The sequence below is a fragment of the Puma concolor genome, chromosome D4, assembly GCF_028749965.1.
Source record: "Puma concolor isolate L17-30 chromosome D4, mPumCon1.1.hap2, whole genome shotgun sequence".
Lineage (NCBI taxonomy): Eukaryota > Metazoa > Chordata > Mammalia > Carnivora > Felidae > Puma > Puma concolor.
This window is the reverse complement of record NC_141679.1, coordinates 17,518,446-17,538,803: the sequence shown is the minus strand read 5'-3', so window position 1 is coordinate 17,538,803 and position 20,358 is coordinate 17,518,446. Positions and strand designations below refer to the sequence as shown.

General features: G+C 42.9%; 1 long non-coding RNA gene across 1 annotated transcript in view; it reads right to left on the bottom strand.

Annotated features, from left to right (window-relative positions):
• The window catches only part of LOC147574734 (uncharacterized), a 31,413-nt gene extending 13,223 nt beyond the window's left edge, over positions 1-18,190 (bottom strand). Inside the window, exons 1-2 of the long non-coding RNA XR_015243279.1 lie at positions 17,985-18,190; positions 17,511-17,626 (exon numbers count right to left, since the gene is read on the bottom strand). This is a non-coding gene — a long non-coding RNA (uncharacterized LOC147574734). The remainder of the gene's footprint in view (positions 1-17,510; positions 17,627-17,984) is intronic.
• Between the last annotated feature and the right edge of the window lie 2,168 nt (positions 18,191-20,358).

The following is a 20,358-nucleotide window of genomic DNA, read 5'->3' as shown; positions in this document are numbered from 1 at the left end:
AGGCATGGACAAGAACTGTTAACAGTTTAGGAAACTACTAGAAATAACTGTTAGAATAAGTTATAGTCTCCAAGAATGATTTGTTTGACATGGAAACTTCAGAGGCTATGCAGCTTCCGATGGTGGCAAGATTTAGGATGAGCTCGTTGGATGACAAGCCATGGGAGATGAGGCAGTTAAGTAACTAAGTGGTTAAAAGGGTAATTTTGTGGACTGGTTAGAACTGGTTTCAGTGAGTATTAACTTTAAAAGAGTCGGACCAGGTTTTCAGTTTAACCCGGTTTGATCCATGCTGAACCAATAGATGTAACCCTTTGTAATTGTATACCTCATTGGTTTTATCCACCATGAACTAAATCTGCACCTGTTTTACCTAATTTAAAAATAAGTATGTTAAATTATGCAGTATATTAGTATGAAGCATTGGGTTTTTTTTACTTTTATTAGTAAGTTGGAAGATTAGATTACATGTATAGTGACTTTGACTTTATTTAGAAAATCCATGCTAAAGTAAGGAATACTCCCACCAAGTTGGAGAATACTTTTTTCTAAATTTTTAAAAACTGTTTATTTATTCACTTTTGAGAGAGAGAGAGAGAGAGAGAGAGAGAGAGAGTGCACGCAAAAGCAGGGGAGGGACAGAGAGAGAGAGAGGGAGACACAGAATCCAAAGCAGGCTCCAGGCTCTAAGCTGTGAGCACAGAGCCCCATGTGGGGCTTGAACCCACAAACCATGGGATTGTGACCTGAGCCAAAGTTGGATGTTTACCTGACTGAATCACCCATGCACCCCAAGAATCCTTTTGAAGAAAACACAAAATGGTTTCACCAAGTGGGTCGATCCATTATCAAGATAATAAAAATCGTAAGAATCCATAATGCTTTCTTCTTTTACAAAACATGAAAGTTTTCCTGTGGTTTGAATTTATCTCTACAAGGCTTGACCATTTTTCTTAGTAAGAGAGACCCTCTACTCAGACTGTGTATCATAAACCTTATATATCATTTCTGAATACTCAATTTGTCCATTTGATGATATTCTCAGCTATAAGCCTATATATTTGTGATTACCTTTACGCAGGCATAAAATACCTTCCTTACAACTAAATAAACTTGTTTGTGTGGGGCACCTGTATGGCTCAGTCAGCTAAGCAGCAGACTCTTGATTCTGGCTCAGATTGTGATCTCACAGTTGGTGAGATCAAGCCCTGAGCAGAACCTCCTTAGGATTGTCTCTCTCTGACTCTGTCTGCCCCTCCTCCACTCATATTCTCTCTCTCACTCTCTTTCAATAAATAAAGATTTTAAAAAATAACTAAGTGAACTTATTTGTAAATAGATTGAAGCATTGTCTACCAGTGAAAATATATTTCCATCAACACTCTGAGAATCATTTAACCACGTCATCATTAAGTAAAAATGCGGAAGAGATTGAAAGAGATATAATTAGATCTTCCTTTCCTCTTGTTCAAGTGAGGTAGGCCACATCTCTCTGACCTTCCCAACTCTGGGAAGCCATTCAAGCCATGAACACTATGTTTTAAGATCCAGATGCCTCTCCCTGATAGTTATAACCATACGGTACTAGAACATCCTCCGCTCTGTTATACCATATCCATGGATATAGCCCATTTAACAATCATAAAGTATAGAGACTAAAAATGAATTTGAAAACATATCAATTTATTATAAAGATACTTAACATCTGGATGTTTTGCTAATCATATTATTGGTGCTTTTACATAAATGAATATTTTTTAAAGTATAGTTTTAGAGTCCTACATCTGAAGCACAAGAGATTATTTTCAAAGTACAGAGTCCAGGATCAAACCACAACCCAAATGATTTACACTCTCTGAGGGGGAGAGAAGGCCTGAGAATCTGTAATTTAAAAAAACTCCCCCAGCTAGTTTTTACACATGAGACAGTTTGGGGGCTGTCTTTAAAAATCAAGGTAAAGTATCCTCAGCCTAATAAATAAAGAATACTGGGGATTTAAGTTGAAGATTTTAAAAAGGGCATATATTGAAGTGTGTGTGTGAACTCAAAATTAGATAAATAAAGGCCGTTCAACAATTGTCCTTTGAAGTACTGAAATGGGCTTGTTTCTAGAGGATTTATCGATGACCTACCTTTACTGACAAATTCAAATGGAGAGTGGAGAAAAGTTGGATAATTCCATCTCCCTCTCTCTCTTTCTCTGTCCCAAATTCAAATGCCACTATTCCATCAGAAAGCTTGGGTCTGAGTCATCTAAAAAAAAAAAAATTCCCTTAATTCTGACTTTCCATTTCTTTATGTACACTTTGGATCAAAAAAGAAAAAAAAAAAACAAACAGGGGGTACCTGGGTGGCTCAGTCGGTTCAGCATCCAACTTCAGCTCAGGTTCATGACATCACTTTCAGCTGTCAAGGCAAGGCCTGCTTTGGATCCTCTGTCTCCCTCGCTCCCTGCCCCTCCCCACTCACTGTCTGTCTATCTGTCTCTCTCTCAAAACTAAATAAACGTAAAAAAAAAAAAAAAGAAAAAAAAAGAAAATTATTTCAGACTCCTTCTTGGTGAGAAGTGAAAGGTTTTGCATTGCAAATCAGGGTTCAAGTACATTTAAGGGCATTTTGTTTCCCTCTGAATACTTCTGTTCAAATGATCCTATCCTCTTTGTCTCCCGTCTCCTCAGCCTTTCTTGGCTCTTCTCGACCTCTGTACCTCTGTACCCGACCGAGTGAAATCATGAGCGTTTCAGCTCTTTCTCAATTTTTGGCTTTTCCCAGCACTTATCTTCCTGCCCAAGGTCACTCACCTCATTTTTAATTTGCACAAACCTGTTCTATTTACAGAGATTAGAATTTTTTGCAGGCTCCTTGAAACCCGTTGTCTGTACTCCTAAGTGTTTGTCCTTTCAAGACTTCATAGCTTCATTGGTTCCCCCTCTGAACCTGAGCAAAGTAGATCAACTATGGAGGGAGCATTTGCGGAGATGTAGAGATTTTTAAGTCTGGTTCCCTGCGCTTTTTAGAGAGAAGCCATTCAGTTTTTCAATCCTTTCATTTAGATAGTTGCTCTAGGAAGAGATGGCAGAATAATCCATTTTTAAATTGGCTCATCAGAAAATGGAAAGACTCAGTGGCCATTCATCTCATCTAAAACAACTCACTCCTCCCCAACAATCTGTGTGTGTGTGTGTGTGTGTGTGCACGCATGCACCTGTACACGTGTTTATAAAACAGAGAGGAGAGAGAGAAAGAACATCTACCTCTGGTAAAGCACCATGATGACTGCCCTGGGATACACAATGATAATTACAACTCACTCTGTACTTTCAGAGGTGTTTTCCATATAAATTTGGAGGCAGATATGTCCACAGACACTAAGAGGAAGCTGGCAAAAGGGGCTGGACTGGAACAGCTGAGTCTAGGCTTCCTACGCACGCCAGCATGGAAAGAGCCAAGGCTTTAGGGGCAAATGCACCTGATTTCACATCCCAGCTCAGCTTTTCTGTGACCTTGAGGAAGTGGTTAACATTTGCTGAGCCTCAGTTTCTAGGTCTCTAAAGGACAGCAGCACCTAGTTCCTGGGGTGGCTACAAAAAAATAGAGATCAAGTAGGTAATGTGCCTAGCTCGTGGTAGGGGCTTAATAAATAGGAGTTATTATGGAAATAGCCAGCAGGTGGAAGTTTGCAAATTGAGCTCACTGCAACTGTACCTGGAATGCAAAATCAACAGGCCTGGACCCAAATGCAAATCTCCTTTTATTTCAAGAGGTTGGCTCCAAATTAGAACGTAGTTTTTAGGGCAGGGGTCTACTTTCAATGCTGTGTAAGCAGTATAGGCCATGGTAGAGACTTGGAGGTTAGCAAAGCATGTGAAAACAAAGAGCCAACTAAAAACCCCATAGTTTTCATTTTTTTTTAATGTTTATTTTTGAGAGAGAGACAGACAGAGTGCAACCACAGGAGGGGCAGAGAGAGAGGGAGACACAGAATCGGAAGTAGGCTCCAGGCTCTGAGCTGTCCGCACAGAGCCTGATGTGGGGCCCGAATCCACAAACCATGAGATTGTGACCTGAGCCAAAGCTGGATGTTTAATTGACTTGAGCCACCCGGGCGCCCACATTGCACCTTATTTAAAGGATAGATGTGTATGTGCTGCCGTAAGTAAATGTCCGTGACATACCCATGTGTGAAGAATTTGCTTTTGTTTTACAAATCCATTCCCTCAGCTTCTGGCGATGGAAATATATGTTGTGTGGAGACCATCATTCCCCTGTTTCAGTCAAGATGCTTTGGCCAAGAGGCAGGTTCAAGACTCAAGCTAAACCATCGGACACTTTCCTGGGAGTTTGAATCTCAAATGATATTTACACAAGCATGAAAAGGGACAGAGCTGATACGTGCCAATGACAGAGCCCTGAAGAGACTCCGTGGGCTCCTGCTACCACAATGCCCTGAACTGCTGGTTCCTGTCCTTTGCAAAGATCTTTACCTAACTCTTCAACCTGTGTTTCACTTCTTCCTTAAGGAAGAAATATGATGGGTCGCCTGGATATCTCAGTCGGTGAAGCATCGACTCTTGATTTCGGCTCAGGTCATGATCCTACAGTCCTGAGATTGAGCCCCACGTTGGGCTCAGCACTGGGCATGAGCCTGCTGAAGATTTATTCTCTCTCCTCTGCCCCCTCCTCCGCTCGCATGTGTGTGCATGCGCACACACAACACTCTTTCTCTCTCTCTCAAAAAAAGGAAGAAATATGCTTTAGTACATGAATGAGCTTTCTTTTATGTCCCCTACATATGGATCTGATCTCTTAAAATTGTTTCCAATAAACTACTTTTCCTTTTAAGGTAGCCAGAGTAGACTTCTATGGCTTTCAAGAGATCCTAAAATATAGTGACAAAGTAATAAACATTTATATATTATAAATGTATATATATATATATACACATATGTATATGTGTATATATATATATACAATATAATAAAAATAAATATAAAAACATTGCTGGTAGACATTAAACCCTGAAATAAATGGAAAGATATGCCAGGTTCCTGGAATAAAAGACTCAATATTTGGGGTGTCTGGTTGGCTCAGCTGGGAGAGCATACAACTCTTGATCTTGGGGCCGTGAGTTTGAGCCCCACATTGGGTGTAGCGATTACCTAAATAAATAGAAAAAAACTTTTTTTTTTTTTTTAATTTTTTTTCCAACGTTTTTATTTATTTTGGGGACAGAGAGAGACAGAGCATGAACGGGGGAGGTGCAGAGAGAGAGGGAGACACAGAATCGGAAACAGGCTCCAGGCTCCGAGCCATCAGCCCAGAGCCCGACGCGGGGCTCGAACTCACGGACCGCGAGATCGTGACCTGGCTGAAGTCTGACGCTCAACCGACTGCGCCACCCAGGCGCCCCTAGAAAAAAACTTTTAAAACCCCTCAATATTATTATTATAAATATATAAAATTATTTACTTTATAAATTTCACGCGAAAATTTTTTTGTCATGTGTATCATTTTTGTAAGTAAAAAGCACTGATAATTTAAAAAAGAAATCTAGGTCACTGGGAGTGTCCTCTGAGATGGAAATAAATTTCTCCGGAATCCTCTCTTCTAGGTAGTTAACAGCTTTCAATGGGAAGGTGGGGGCAGCGTTTATAGCCAACTGTTATGACACCCCAGAGGGAAGCGGAGAGCCGCACTGATTAGGGGAGAAAGGAAGTCAATGGGGAAGTTCAAGAGTGCCAGTTACTCCATGTTTGGTTATTAGTTAAGCATGAAAAAGCCATCGGATCAAGAGACAACTGATATTGAAAAGAAAGTTTTTATAATCATAGAGGAGCGGACACACCATACCATGGGGGGGCGACATGGGGAAGAACTGGGGTGGACAGGAGGCAGAGGGAGTGGGGGCACTGTGGGCAAGAGCCCTTATTGTGGCTCACCTTTGAAAGACACACTTATGGGCAGACTGTTGACTACCTTTAGGAATTGGCTAACTCTGGGAGGCGTCACCCCTCTGGGCTCAGCATGGCCCAGAGGGATGGCCCAGCTTGGATATCAAAGCACTGGACTTCAGAAAATAAAAGACATGGTTAATACACTTTACAATCTAGATGAGACTTGAGCTCCTGCCCCTACCGCAACCCGTAGAAGTTCAAAATCCTCCCTGGGAGTTCTGTAAATTTTCAAGAAAGCCGACATTGTATTCTCAGAGTAATCCTGGTCTCTGGGATTCTGCGTTTCCACAGATTGTCTCTGTTCTATACCACGTAATCCCAAGGTAGAATGCAGTGTTCTCTTCAGTTTCCGGGGTAGGGGAGGTGGGGCCGGTTGGGGGGTGTGGTCACATGGAACCTGCTTTTGGGAAACCAGCAATCTTTAGTCAGATGGGTGAAGGTGGGTGCCAAAATGGGTCACATCATCTTGGGTCTGTCATCTTAGTGGCTCTTCTCTTTTCATCCCCCTCTCCTTGCCAGATTGCCCCCTCATAATTCCAAATGTTTCATCTTATTCTGTACAAAGTAATTTCCTTTCCCTAGCACGTTTATGCTCTAGCCACTGGGTCTTATACGCTTTCTTGTATAGACCAAAGTCAATTCTCATCATGTTTTTCCAAAAGAAGACAGTGCCTCTTGCTGTGAGGAGTTCTGGTATCACCTGTGAGGAACAAATTTTCTGCACCTCTCAGGTTCGCATGTAACATAGAGCAGGATACTAAGCTTTATGAAGGAAATATATACTGTGCAGTGTCCACAGGGACTAATCAAGAGGAACAGACTCTGGGATTTCGAGAGCAGGGACAGGATCTACCAGAGACTTGCCTTAGCCAGAGAACTTGCATAACTGCATATCCTTTGTTGATTATTTCCACAAATATTTATTGGGTGCTTACTGTGTGCCAAGAGGCAATCGGCTACATGCTAGGGAATTCAAAGATAAAGAGGACATGATCTGAGAAGCAAATGTCCAGGAGGAAAGATAGATACATAAACAGGCAGGAGACAGTGCTACAATGGAGGACTCTAAAAAGTTGGAGTGATTTGTACACATAAGCCCAAGCCTATCCCAAATATTTGGGGCCTAGGAAGTGTATCAGTGGAGTCCCAGGCATCCTATCTCTCAATATTTAAAATATAGAAATCAAGCTAATAGATTGCTTAAGAAAATATGCTCTGCTCTTCTAATGTGACCAAAAGAACTTCATAAAGCCTTAAGGCCAGGTCTGAATTTGGATTTCTCAGAGTTCTGAGACCATGGCTCCCCGTGTGAGACCCTTGGCTTTCTTTCCACCTCTTTATCCCCCCGATTCCTTTTCATACTTGCTCCCACGCTTTTGGACACCCAGGCCACGTGCATAAGTTCCATCCTCAACCTCCACAAGCAGCCGTCCTTGGTCACCACTTAGTCCAGGCTGTACCCACCAGGGGTGCCATTTTTTCATTAGGAGCAAAGCCCAAAGGAACAGACCCTCCACAGGCTCCAAGTAGGGTCAAGGCCATTTAGACAGATATCCCAGACTCCTAAATATCAGAGGGTGGTCTAGAAGGTGCGGGGGGCAGGGTGGGGGTGGTGGGCAGGCGGTGCATCTTTGGACTGGCCTACCCCATTGGTTCCAGGGACTCTAGCCTGCAGTATGAGGCACGACCAGGTGAGGGCTACTATGAGGTTTTCTGGCATATGGTCACTGCCTGGCTTGGGTCAAAATGAAATATCGCTTAAGCTGCTTCATCGTGTTTTCTCAAGATGAATCATCCAAAAATGCCTGCAGCCTTCCAGCTGTGGATGCGCTGATTTTGTGTAAGGGTAGAACGAGTGTGCCGATTTGATTTTTAGGCCCCGCCTGATGGATCCTCGAAGATGTGTTATTTCTGGACTCGTGAAGCATTACAATTCTATTTTCCAATGGCGACATAGACCAATAAGCTACCACCAGGGAAGAGAGAGGAGGAAGAAATTCTTCTTTCTGGCTGCAAATCCCCGAGTCTAAGTATAATAGGGCCATCTTCAAAGACAAAGGACCATGTGTTTTCAAGCACTTCTTTCAACCAGACATTTTCCTGTCAAATACCTGTTTTCATTTACGACCATCTGCAGGCCAGACGCGTCTTGAATTGGTTTTTATCAGGGTCACAAGGAAAGAACAGAGCTCCAACTGAGCCACAGCAGGGCGATTTCTTCAGTGCAGGGGTGCCTCATCTGCCCTTCTGTCTATCTTGTCTTCACCTCAATTCCTGGTTTTGTTTGACCTTCTGCTTCTTTTCCAACCTTTCTTTTGATTTTTCCTCTCTCAGTGTCTACGGATCTTCCAGTGGCTTATCATCTCTATCAACTTCTGGCCACTTGCCACGCTTTGTTCTCTAGTATTTATATCCTGCTGACTTCTGTTGGCTCTCAGGCCTGATATATTGCTGTCTTGACCCCTAAGTTTCTTGTAGGTTGGGAAGACCTAACCCTCATCGTCTTACCCAGTTTCCTGACCAATAGCCCCCCACACCTTACCTAGTGGAGTCAAAACAAGCAAGCGATGTCCTGAAGCAAAATGCCCTCCTCCATTCTTAATTCTCCTGTATCATGGCGGCAGGGATGGGAGGATTTAAGGTCTCATTTATTTGGCTGCCTCTTTTCCAATAACTTTTCCTCCACTCAACCCCAAGAAACCCATCTCCACCCCATCATACTGTGGACATCAATGTTATGTAAGAGCACTCCGTGTTACATCATGCATCTCAGCATGTGACCCTTTGACCATGACCTCGTAGTTCCAACTATTCCCACTTTGGATTCATCAGAAGCTCTAGTCTATTGACCCCTCTGTGCTAAGCAATCTTCCTGCCTGTTAATTTCTTCACTTCCTTCCTTATCCAGCTTGCATGCCATCATCCTTATTTCCAGACCACTCCCACTGATATCCCAAACTCCTTTGTGCCTTTGCATTTTGTCACATCCAACCTGGGGTCAACCCTGCTGTTGGGCTTTCTGTCTGGTAACGCTTAAGCCATCTGATAATTGCTAGAGAAGAATACCACAAAGCAAATTGTTATCACTACACATCCATAATCACTGACCTCAAATGAGCCCTCAACACTGCCCATCAATCCTACCCGTTTCTCCCAGCCAGCTGGCCTCACCTCTCCATTCTCCTCAAAACTGGGATGATGCCTGCACAGCCTGACCCTACTGTGTATAACCAACCATCTTTCCTCCTTCCTTCACAGAGAAAATGGAAGCCTTAAGAGAAAATCCCCTTAAATTTTAGCCACCAAGTCTACAAACCTCCCTAATGTTCTCAGGATAATGACCAACACACCAAAACTGCCTGCCCCTCAACCCATCACCCCACAGCCTCGTGCTTCAGCCACAGTGGCTTTCTTTTAGGCTCCCTAATGTCATGTCTGAACTTCCCTGATGACAAGAATCATTCAAGTTATTTGAGAAGATAAAATCTCTAAACCCACTAGATAATACCTTAAGGCAACGAGGCTAGAAAGTGTATCAGACTTAAAAAGAGCTTCAGGTCAAAAAAAAAAAAAAAAAAGAGCTTCAGGTCATGCTTACTATCAGGAAATATGGGGGGGGAACAATAATCTCACCTTCCACAGGGCTTTTCAAATGCTTTTCACAGTCCTGGGATTTTCTTCCTCCTTTTCTCCCCCTGTCTCTCTTCCCGCCACACCAGATTAATTCTTACTCAACTTCCAACTTTCTAGTCACGCAGCACATCAGCAGGAAAGCCTCTCTTCAGAACCCCCAACCATCCCCCACCAAGTTCAGGAAGCTTCCTTTGTCATATACTCTCATAGGACCACATTCCCTTCCTTCATGACCCTCACCCCATGCACTCGTGTGATTATCCGGTAAGTGTCTCTCTCTCCCTACCAGACCGCGATGTTATGTGCCATATATGACTATCACTGTTTCTACAATTATCTGGGCAGTACATAATCATTTCTTAATAATAATTAATACTAGAATAAATATATTAATGAATTAATTGGCTCGAAATTGACAAGAGATGTTAAAGATTAACAAAGCCTAACCTCAAGAGGAAGTATTCCAGCCTCTACTTGGATATTTTTGATATTGGGAAATCTGTTCTACGTGTTGGATAATGTTAGAAAACTCATTTTTCTATTCAATTCAAACCTGCCCCCATGTAACTTCCCACACCAATACTTACAGGTCAGCATTTTTGGAAATATGATCTGTTCCTTCTCAATGACATTCCCTTCCAATACGTGAATACTCTTAGCATGTGTCCCCTCTGTTTTTATTTCTCCAACGTGAATAAATACATTTGCTTCAGCAGTTCTTGATTTGAGATGATGGTTCTCAGACTTAACTATCCCCTCTCCAGTTTGAGCACACTCTAATAAACACAGAAACAAGATAGAAACCACAGAGCCATGGAGCTCCCATGCCGTCAGAAAAGTAGCTGTAAATCATTACTTTCAGAAGATGAGGCTGTCTCCTTCCTTCCACTGGTTACAGTGGAAGTTACAAAGTCATTGCAAATTACCAAACTGCAGTGTCTCCAAGAAGGGTGGTACTTATAAGGTGATGAATCCACAGGACACATGGGATTTATTACAAGTACTTTTATTTGAGCAATTTGTTGATGAGTGCCCAAGAAGGACAGACTGATCAGTAATAATAAAACCTTATGGAGATTATTCCCCCAAATGCTGTCTGAGAGAGAAACTGAACCAGATTCCTTAACCAAATCTAGGTTTTCTGTACCTTTCCACTAGTAGTTTTTATGTGTCATCTCTGGAGAAATTTCGGATGTTTCAAATCTAAACCTTTATCAAGGCTGTGATTTATAAAAATAGCCATGGGCTTCTGTTTATCTCCATTCACTAATCCTAGCCAGCTGCCGAGAAGAATTGGAGTTTAATTCCTATTACTCTCCCATGGCCCCCACTTCCCAGGCAGGTTGATACAATTATTTCTGGGATGAATGAGGAGGCTGTCACGTTGATTGACTGTTTCCAGTGCTCAGAAAAGGGAGATAGTTTGATCTTCTAGATTAAGAGAATTACATGTCCCCCTAATAGCTGGAAGCCTTTCCAAGGGTCATTCTTACAGGCTACCCTGAAAACCAGAACCAGAAGGACCATGTCACTGCTTGGCTTGGGTCCAGGGGACCAAGTGCCACTTAAGAGAGAGTGTTGAGAGCTGCTTAACGCAGTATGTTTTAAGATAGTAACGCCACTAACTTAGAGTAAAATATGGCAATAAATTACAGCCTGCAATTTAGGTATAACCTAACTGCTTATTGCATCAGATAATGCAGAACAATATCAATCCAAGGGCGCCTGTCTGGCTCAGTCAGGTAAGCGCCCACCTCTTGACTTTGGCTCAGGTCCTGATCTCACTGTTCCTGAGTTCGAGCCCCAGGTTGGTCCCTGCACTGACAGCACAGAGCCTGCTCTCTCCGTCTCCCCGACTTTCTCTCTCTCTCTCTCTCTGCCTCTCCCCACCCCCTGCCCCCTGCTCCCCGCACTCACATGCACTCTCTCTCTCTCTCAAGAGAAATAAACTCGAAACACACAAAAAAGAACAATACTGATCTAGTCTTTTTAAGCTAAGAAAATTAGAGACAAAGCTGGGGCACTTGCTATGGGAATGAAACAGAAATGATTCACAAGAAAAAGAACCCACAATCAGAATTGACAAAAAGTGCCACTGCATCATACTCCACAAACTTCACAGTGCCCCCCACCCACCCAACCCCCCTTCCTTTCTTCCTTTCTTTCATTTCTTAACTTCTTTCCTTCTAAGAAGTTTTAGGCATTTACATAATTAGAAAGTCAAAACTGAATAAAAAGTGAAAAGATCTCAAAGAGATCTCACTTCTATTCCAACTCTCTCTCTCTATGCCTACCCATCTCTCATAATTATTTTCATCTGCCTCTGGTTTATACTCTTGGATAACTTCGTACCAAGAAAAAAATTATATTTATATTTCACTCATCAATATATCCTGGAAATCACTCTACCAACTCACAGAGATCTTCTTTGTCCTTTTTCACAACCGCAGAGAACGACACTGTGTGAATGTGCCATCATGTAGCCAATAAATCTCTCACAAATGGACCTTTATATTGTTTCCAATATTTTGTTTGTATAAATAACGCCACAGTGATGAATCTTCTGCATGTGTTTCTGTTTTTCATGTTTGCGGAGTGTATTTTCTGGCCCAAATTCCCAAAGGAGAAGGTGCTTTGGAAAAGGGCGAATGCATACGCAGTTGGGTTAGATATTGCCAAATTGTTCACCACGGGATCGTACCACTTTGCACTCAAGAGAAGGAATGGTTTTGAGTGGCAGAGTGTCTGGGAGGGAGGGGGACGGGGACAGAGACTTGAGGAGAACTCTTTTCTGAGGTCCTTTACAAACCCCTTTGCCCTGGGCAGCCCTGCTCTGTGATGCAATCTCTTGCCAAGAATATTTTCCCCTACGTTTGCTGTTGTACATTCAGGAAGCCATTGAGAGCCGGACCCAAGCAAGTGGTGATCCCAACGCTGTTGTCCACACCCAAGGGTCTTCTGTCTCCCTACATCCTTTCCCAGGCTAGGTCAACCCAGACATGGGGAAAAGCTCCTAAGAGCCTTCGCCATCCGTAGCGCCTGTGTTTACGGACCATCCGCCGTGTGCCACACGCTGTGCTAAGCTCCTGTGGGCTCCAGATGCCACCCTTTGTCACCTTGTCATTCTGACTTGAAGGACGCATCATTGAGATCCTGACTGGGCATTTTCCTAACGAGCTGCTGCTGGGAGCTTAGAGGGAGGACCAGTCTGGACGTTTCTTCCCCGGAGAGGCTTTCAGATTCCTTTTCTTCGCATGCCTCCCTTCAGTTAGGATTTGGGGGAGTGAGTGTGGAGAAGGCGCTCAGAGCTGTCCAGCTACCTGAGTCCCAGCCCTGGCATCTGTGGGTCCCTCCCGCCACAGCTCCTCCTGCCGCTTCTCAGAATTGAATTATGTTCTCTTTCCTGGGGTCTGGCCTGCAGCAGGGGACTCTGCTCTTGAAAAAGGCGCTGTTCACCTCTGGCCTCATCCCCCCCTCCTCCCGTCTCTACTATTAGCCATAGCGGTTGGCATCATCAGGGGCTCGGCTAGAGGAAAAGCTGGTTTTCTTCCTTTGTATTTGCCTGTGGCCTGCCCAGGGGCACCCCCATAGTGACCAGCTGTGATGTCAAGTGACATTTTGGAGAGCAGAAACCAGCAGGGACCGTTATTGAACGTGGGCCTCCTGGCAGCATTGGGCTCATGGAGAGTAGGTTTGGGGCTGGGTTTCTCCCAAGAAGATGGCTTGCTAGTGAGCCCTTCGCTTCCCACCCAGGTTTCTCTCCTTTTCCAGCCTGCCTTGCCCCGCCCCCTCTCTCTTCCAGGCTCCTGTTCTAGACCTCTTCTCCCAGGGCTCTCAGCTCTAGCCAGAGGGTGCAACATCACAGGCTCCTTCTCTCTTCTCCCCCATATCCAGGCTCAGCTGGCTTCACTCCTGACAGCAGTCACTCCAGACCCAGGAGAAGTTAGCCAAAGTGGCTACCCTGAGAGACGGAGTCACATGGTTCACTGAACCCGCCCCACCCCCTTCATGCCCAGCATGTATTTGTGCCAATGCCTGGGCCCCAGAGCTTGTGGGGAAAGATGGAGGGATCAGCCAGCCAGCAGCCTTCTTGGAGACCTCCAGGAAGGCAAGCTCTCTCCCCCCACCCAAGTTCCCCTGCCACTCACTTTGGAAGTCGGGGCTCAGGCTACGACCGCCAACCCAATGCTCACGTTTCTCTGTCAATCCCAGAACCTCAGGAGTGTGCTCATTACGACCAGCTAGCTCCACACAGATGTGCGAGGCAAGCAGAGCGAGAAACAAGCCCTGTGTGTAATTGTATCATACAGCAGACACCTCCATCGAGGTCCATTGGTTTAAAGGGACAGGGGGACAGGGAAGGAGGAGGGATGAGACCATCACCCCCTCCCTAAAATAAAGCTCGTACCTTTGAGATTGTACCTTTTTACCCTTGAAGTCAAACTAATAACTGTGTCTCGTACGGAGGCGTTTGCTGGTTTTCTTTGGTGTTTTTTCTAACGCAATAAACTCATTTCTGTCTGGAAAAAAAAAAAAAAAAGGACTTCCTTTCTCTCAGGTCCCTCCTCTATGTTTAAGAACATCTGCGTCCACACCACCACCCTCTCCCCCGTGCCCACCATCTATTTACTATCAGCATACCAATACCATAGTCACACCTCCCATTTTTAGAAAGAAACCCTCCTCAAGCCCTCATCTGTCTCAAGTTACTGCCTAGTTTTTGTTTCCTTCTGAGCCCAGCTTTTCAGAAGTGTTATTCGCATGTCCTCATCTCCCATGGCATAACTCGATCCATTCCAGAATGCCTTTCTCCTCCGATTCCAATCCTCTCTCGTTTCGAATGGCGAGCAAACACCATACCGCCTATGCTCGTGAGTGTTTTCCTCTCACCTCCATGATGCTTGGGCCACTTTTGACACCGTTAATTCCCCTCCTTGAACTGTTCGTGGGTAGCTTCTAAAATCACGGCGTCGCTGCTTCCTCTTCCCTTCCTGATTTTTGCGGAAGGTTTTTCCAGTGGGACCTGCTCTCGTGACTTCCCAATAACGGAGTTCCCTAGGGCTCAGAACTTCACCATTTTGTTGTCTCTTCTGTCTCTAGTGATCTCATCTGTTCTTGTGGCCTTTCCTAATGATGCCCATATTTCCTTTTTCTCCAGCCAGCCCTCTTCCTTGAGTTCTAGACTCATGACTTGACAGATCTGCCTTGTCGCTTTACCAACGTCTCAGTACAGCGGGCCCAAAATGGAACTCACAATTCCTGTCCCTAAATCTATGTCCCCAACGCTTGGGGCCATCCTTAATTTTGCCCTTTCCTTCAGTTCACTAGCAAATTCCGATGGTTCTATCTCGAAGATGTTTCCCACTCAGTGGGGTCTCCCCACTTTCCTTGCCTCCGCTGTAGGCCATGTGTCATGATCTCTTGGCTGAACCACTGCATCATGCTATTGACTGACCTTCCCCTCCATCCATGCTTCATCAAATGGCTGAAGAGATGTTCTAGACATAAACCAGGTCAAGTTCAGCAGCTCTTGCTCGGACTCGGAATAACCAAACTCTTAAGGCCCTTGCATGCCTGGCCTTTGAATATTTATCCAACGGGCATCTCGTCCTACCGCTGTCAGCTGTATTTACTTCCTTTCTGTTACTCAGATGCACCTGGGCTCTTGTCTTCCTACACTATGTAGTTTCTTTTTGTCCTTGAGATTCAGCATAAATGTCACTTCTATAAGAAAGCCTTCTCTGAGCTCCTTCTAAACGACCTAGCTACTACCTTATTATTCTCATTTTCATGTTTGTTTCATTCATAATACTCATTGCTATTTGCTGGGGCTTTTTGGCCACCTGCCTCCACTCTATAAATATTTGCTGATGTATCCCCAAGACCTACCACGTTGGCCGCAAATGATAGGAACCCAGTAACACTTTTTGAGTACGCGGATGAATTAATGGATGAATGTAAACACCACAAGAGCAGGGGCCATTTCTGCTTTGTCCTCTCCAGTGTTCTCATTGCCCAGCATAAGAGAAAAACTCAATAAATATGTGTTGAATTAATTACATAACCCCTATCTTCCAGCCAAGGAAACTGAGGTGTAGCAACCTTAAGCCACCTCCTCCTGAGCACTCAGGCAGGAAAGAGGCAGAGCCAGGACTTACACCGGCATGTCTGACAACTCAATTCTGAAAATATCGGTGCCGGAAGGGACTTTGGATTTTATTTTATCTGACAGCTCCGTTCTACAAATGGAACAAATGAAGGTCAGGATAGTGAAATGACATACTCAACTCATCTGGCTTTGACCGATATTGTAGGACCAGGTCTCTGACTGGTTAACCTGACAAACTTTGTTAAATCTCCTTCTCCGTCCTGCACCCTCCATACCTATACGCAGGGCTGGGGGGCCTCGACGGCATTATGGCAGTACTCCTAGATTTCCGTGTTCTTTGCAGCTCAGAACTTCTGACCCTTCTTTTCTCAATTTGCCCCTGCTCCTCCCCCACCATTTCTGCCTTATTTTAAGATTCAAGGGAAAGTTACATTGCATGACACAGGCTTTGTTCTCTACTCCAATAAGACAAGAGAAAAAAAAAAGTGTAAAAAAAAAAAAATCACCAACTTTCCCAATCTTCACGTACCTTGGGAAGAAAAAGAGTGCCACCTGAGAACCGCCTAAAGGAAAGGCAAAATTTATCTCTAGCTCCTAGCCATAGGTGAAAAAGTCTGTCTGTAAGAGTCATTCAGAAGAAATATCATGATCAGTCCCTGTAATCAGGCAATAAATTGGAAAAGAAGAGGGTAAAATAATGTTCATGGCAATGCTGAATATAAAATTCCTTGGTGTGTATGCAAGAAAATGAATAACCCTACATTTCTGCGGTTTTCACTTTATTTTAACTGCTGGCGAAGACTGACTTACAATGCAAGAGGACAAACCATTCTTATTTACACTCAAAATGTCAAATCCATTTGCACTCAAAATGCCATCACCTTGCAGAGCTCTACCAATTTAACCTGCACAGAAAATAAAAGCTAAAAGCAGACTATGAGGAGACCTGGAATATTAAATCTTGCTCTCTTTTCTCTGCAGCCTTGATCAAACACCCTGATCTGCTGCAACCCTTCCAAGATGGAAGTGTTTTGAATTCTAAAATAGCTTAGCACCAAATGTGTCATAATTATCCGAAGCTATATTTAGAATGATGAAATTTGCCATGAGATCTGAAATATGCTTTAAATGTCAGTCTTCTTTTTAATTAATATGCCAACCCACCTTTGCAATAATCAAGTTTTACAGTCTCCCAGCGCTGGATAACTTGGATGCTGTGTGTGTGTGTGTGTGTGTGTGTGTGTGTGGTGTGTGCATGCATGTGTGTGTTTGAATCTTACAATTATGATAATGTAATTTTTCAATAGACCCTTCCTTCTCTGCAGATTGTCAGAGGAAATCTGATTTCATCCCAGTGGTGTATTTTGTCTATAAAACCAAATGATGTGAAATGAAGTATCCTGTCATAATGGCCACAAGTTAACAAAATCATTTTAAAACCATCACATCTACCACCCTTATGATCTGATATTTATTGCAAGAGTGCAACGTGTGATAGTGCTTTGGCCAACCCATTTCTTTTTACTTAAATTCTAGGGTAATGAATCTGGATGGCTTGGATTTAAAAGAAACACATCTTTTGTTTTTTAAAATGGATATAGCTTTTGAAAACATTGATCAAATTGGAACGTGTCACCCATTTCACACTCCTTTTTATGTCTCTCAGTATTTTTCATTGAATTTTTGAATATTCAGTACTTGATCGAAAATGTTTAAAAACAGTCTCATGGAGCCCTAAACTGTAACAATTCTGTTATCTTTTCAAATTGCATTGTATGAATGGGAAGCTGATCTGCCAATACTGATTTTCTTACCTTTACAGACTCATTTGGTGAGAGAGACAACCGTTTGCTAGAAGCTTCATTCACATCTTGAGACTTGTCGGCCAAGGCAAAAAGTAAGATATCAGTTGTAGACCAAGTGAGGTTGCCTGAAAAACCGAAAAAATACACAATTGAGAGTGTCCAGAAACTTTTTTTTATCAACCAGACAAAGCAATTTTATGTTTGTTACACCTAAAAAAAAATTGAGGCTTCTATTTTATATATTTTGTTTATTTCAGTTTACGAGTAATTTATTGTCCTTTAAAAGATATTCTTCGACAATTTGGAAATTCAAGAACACACACTTCCCCAGAAATGGTTGGAAAATTATATCATAGACAAACATCTAACTTTACTTTTTACAAAGAACTGTGTCACTAGCAATAGAGATCACAAACAAACCCGAAAAGCCCTTAGTGCATATGAGAAGCTGTTGGAATATGCTGTCGGGTCAATGATACTCACTTGGTTCTTGCTCAACTGGCCTGAAATGGAACATGCAAACGTTGGCCTCAGGTGTCTTAGGCATCACAGTGTTGCCAAGAACAGAAACTCCAAACAGTCTTTCAGTAACAATTCTCAAAATTATAAGGCGGAAGGCTTTGTTCCATTCTTAAGTCATGATGTAGGCTTCAGATCTCTCTTTGATGTGGATGAATATCTGTTCACCCTTTATTACCTCTAAGAAGAAGACAACACAATCTTTGTTAGAAGAGTACAGTAGTATTTAAAAGCACCCTACTGGGGAGTTTATGCTTATAAATTTATTTATCAATCAATATCCAATTTATATGTACCAGATAAGACACTAAGTGGGAAAACCTTGCCCTCACAGGGCTTGCAGTCTGGCAGGGAAGACAGCACCAAGCAAGCAATTACATAAACACGTTGAAGATCAAAACTGTGATGAGTGCTATGCAAGAAAAGGAAAGGATGAAATTTACTGCAGAGGGACTCGAACCTAGTCTAAAGGATTAGGAAAGACTTGCCCAGGGGACCCAAGGATGACTAGGAAAGCAGTGGAGAGTAGCAGGGTAAGCAGTCCAGGCAGAGAAAAACTAGGTCACTTTTTACTGCCATGGAACCTATTTTATTGGGTATGTATTCATTCCTCAATGCAAAACCCTGGCTCCCTATAATTATGCTTTAATCATTAAAACCTTGCTCTTAGATTCTGCATCTTCTCTGAAGACGTTTTTGCTATTTCCCCCCTTAACAGCCACTCAACTCTAGACTTGTACTTTCCATCAGTTCTATACAAACAAATCTGGGCTTGACTTGGGTATTTCTTTACCGTGTGCATCATCTAAGACTTGTGTTTCCACAAATCCTCTTGCCTTACCTTTCAGTTGCTGCCTCTCAAATCCCCCCAGGAAGACTCTTAGTATGCACTGAACATTAGCCTGGCAGTGTCCATCTCCCCAGCTCTTGCCCCATCATTCCTAAACACGGGGGTGGACCATATGGTCTAGGCTCAGCCAAGTAAGCAACGCACTTTCCGGATCCATTGTGATCAGCTTATGAGGACCCACAAAAAAGATAAATATCTCCGATGTGATAGAAAAAAAGACTAGGTGGAAAGAAACAATTTTTCATTATGTTGTTATAATCCTGACTACAGATTTTCTTTTTCATTGACATATATTTGACATATAACATGGTGAAAATTGAAGGTGTACAGGTCTATATAAATTTATATGAAATAAATATGTATATTGCAATATGGTTGCCATTATAATAATCACTAGCACCTCTATCATATCACATAATTATCATTTCTTTTTCGTGGTTGGATAATTAAATTTTAGTCTATAGCAAGTTTGATGGTTATAATGCAATATTTTTGTTTATATTCACTATACTGGGCATTGGATCTCGAGGGTTTACTATTTGCTGCAAGACTGTACCCCTAAACATCTCTCTTATCCCCCTCCCATCCATTGGTAATCTTCATTTTACTCTCACTTTTTACAAGTTTGGCTCTTTCAAATTCCACACAGAAATGATATCATATTTTCTTTTTTTACGTCACTTATTTTTTTTGTTTTTTTGTTTTTTTTTCAATATATGAAATTTATTGTCAAATTGGTTTCCATACAACACCCAGTGCTCATCCCAAAAGGTGCCCTCCTCAATACCCATCACCCACCCTCCCAACCCCCCCATCAACCCGCAGTTTGTTTTCAGTTTTTTTTTTTTTTTCAACGTTTATTTATTTTGGGACAGAGAGAGACAGAGCATGAACGGGGGAGGGGCAGAGAGAGAGGGAGACACAGAATCGGAAACAGGCTCCAGGCTCTGAGCCATCAGCCCAGAGCCTGACGCGGGGCTCGAACTCACGGACCGCGAGATCGTGACCTGGTTGAAGTCGGACGCTTAACCAACTGCGCCACCCAGGCGACCCTGTTCTCAGTTTTTAAGAGTCTCTTATGCTTTGGCTCTCTCCCACTCTAACCTTTTTTTTTTTTTTTCCTTCCCCTCCTCCATGGGTTTCTGTTAAGTTTCTCAGGATCCACATAAGAGTGAACACATATGGTATCTGTCTTTCTCTGTATGGCTTATTTCACTTAGCATCACACTCTCCAGTTCCATCCACGTTGCTACAAAGGGCCATATTTCGTTCTTTCTCATTGCCATGTAGTACTCCATTGTGTAAATAAACCACAATTTCTTTATCCATTCATCAGTTGATGGACATTTCGGCTCTTTCCATAATTTGGCTATTGTTGAGAGTGCTGCTATAAACATTGGGGTACAAGTGCCCCTATGCATCAGTACTCCTGTATCCCTTGGGTAAATTCCTAGCAGTTACGTCACTTATTTTAAGAGAGACAGGGAA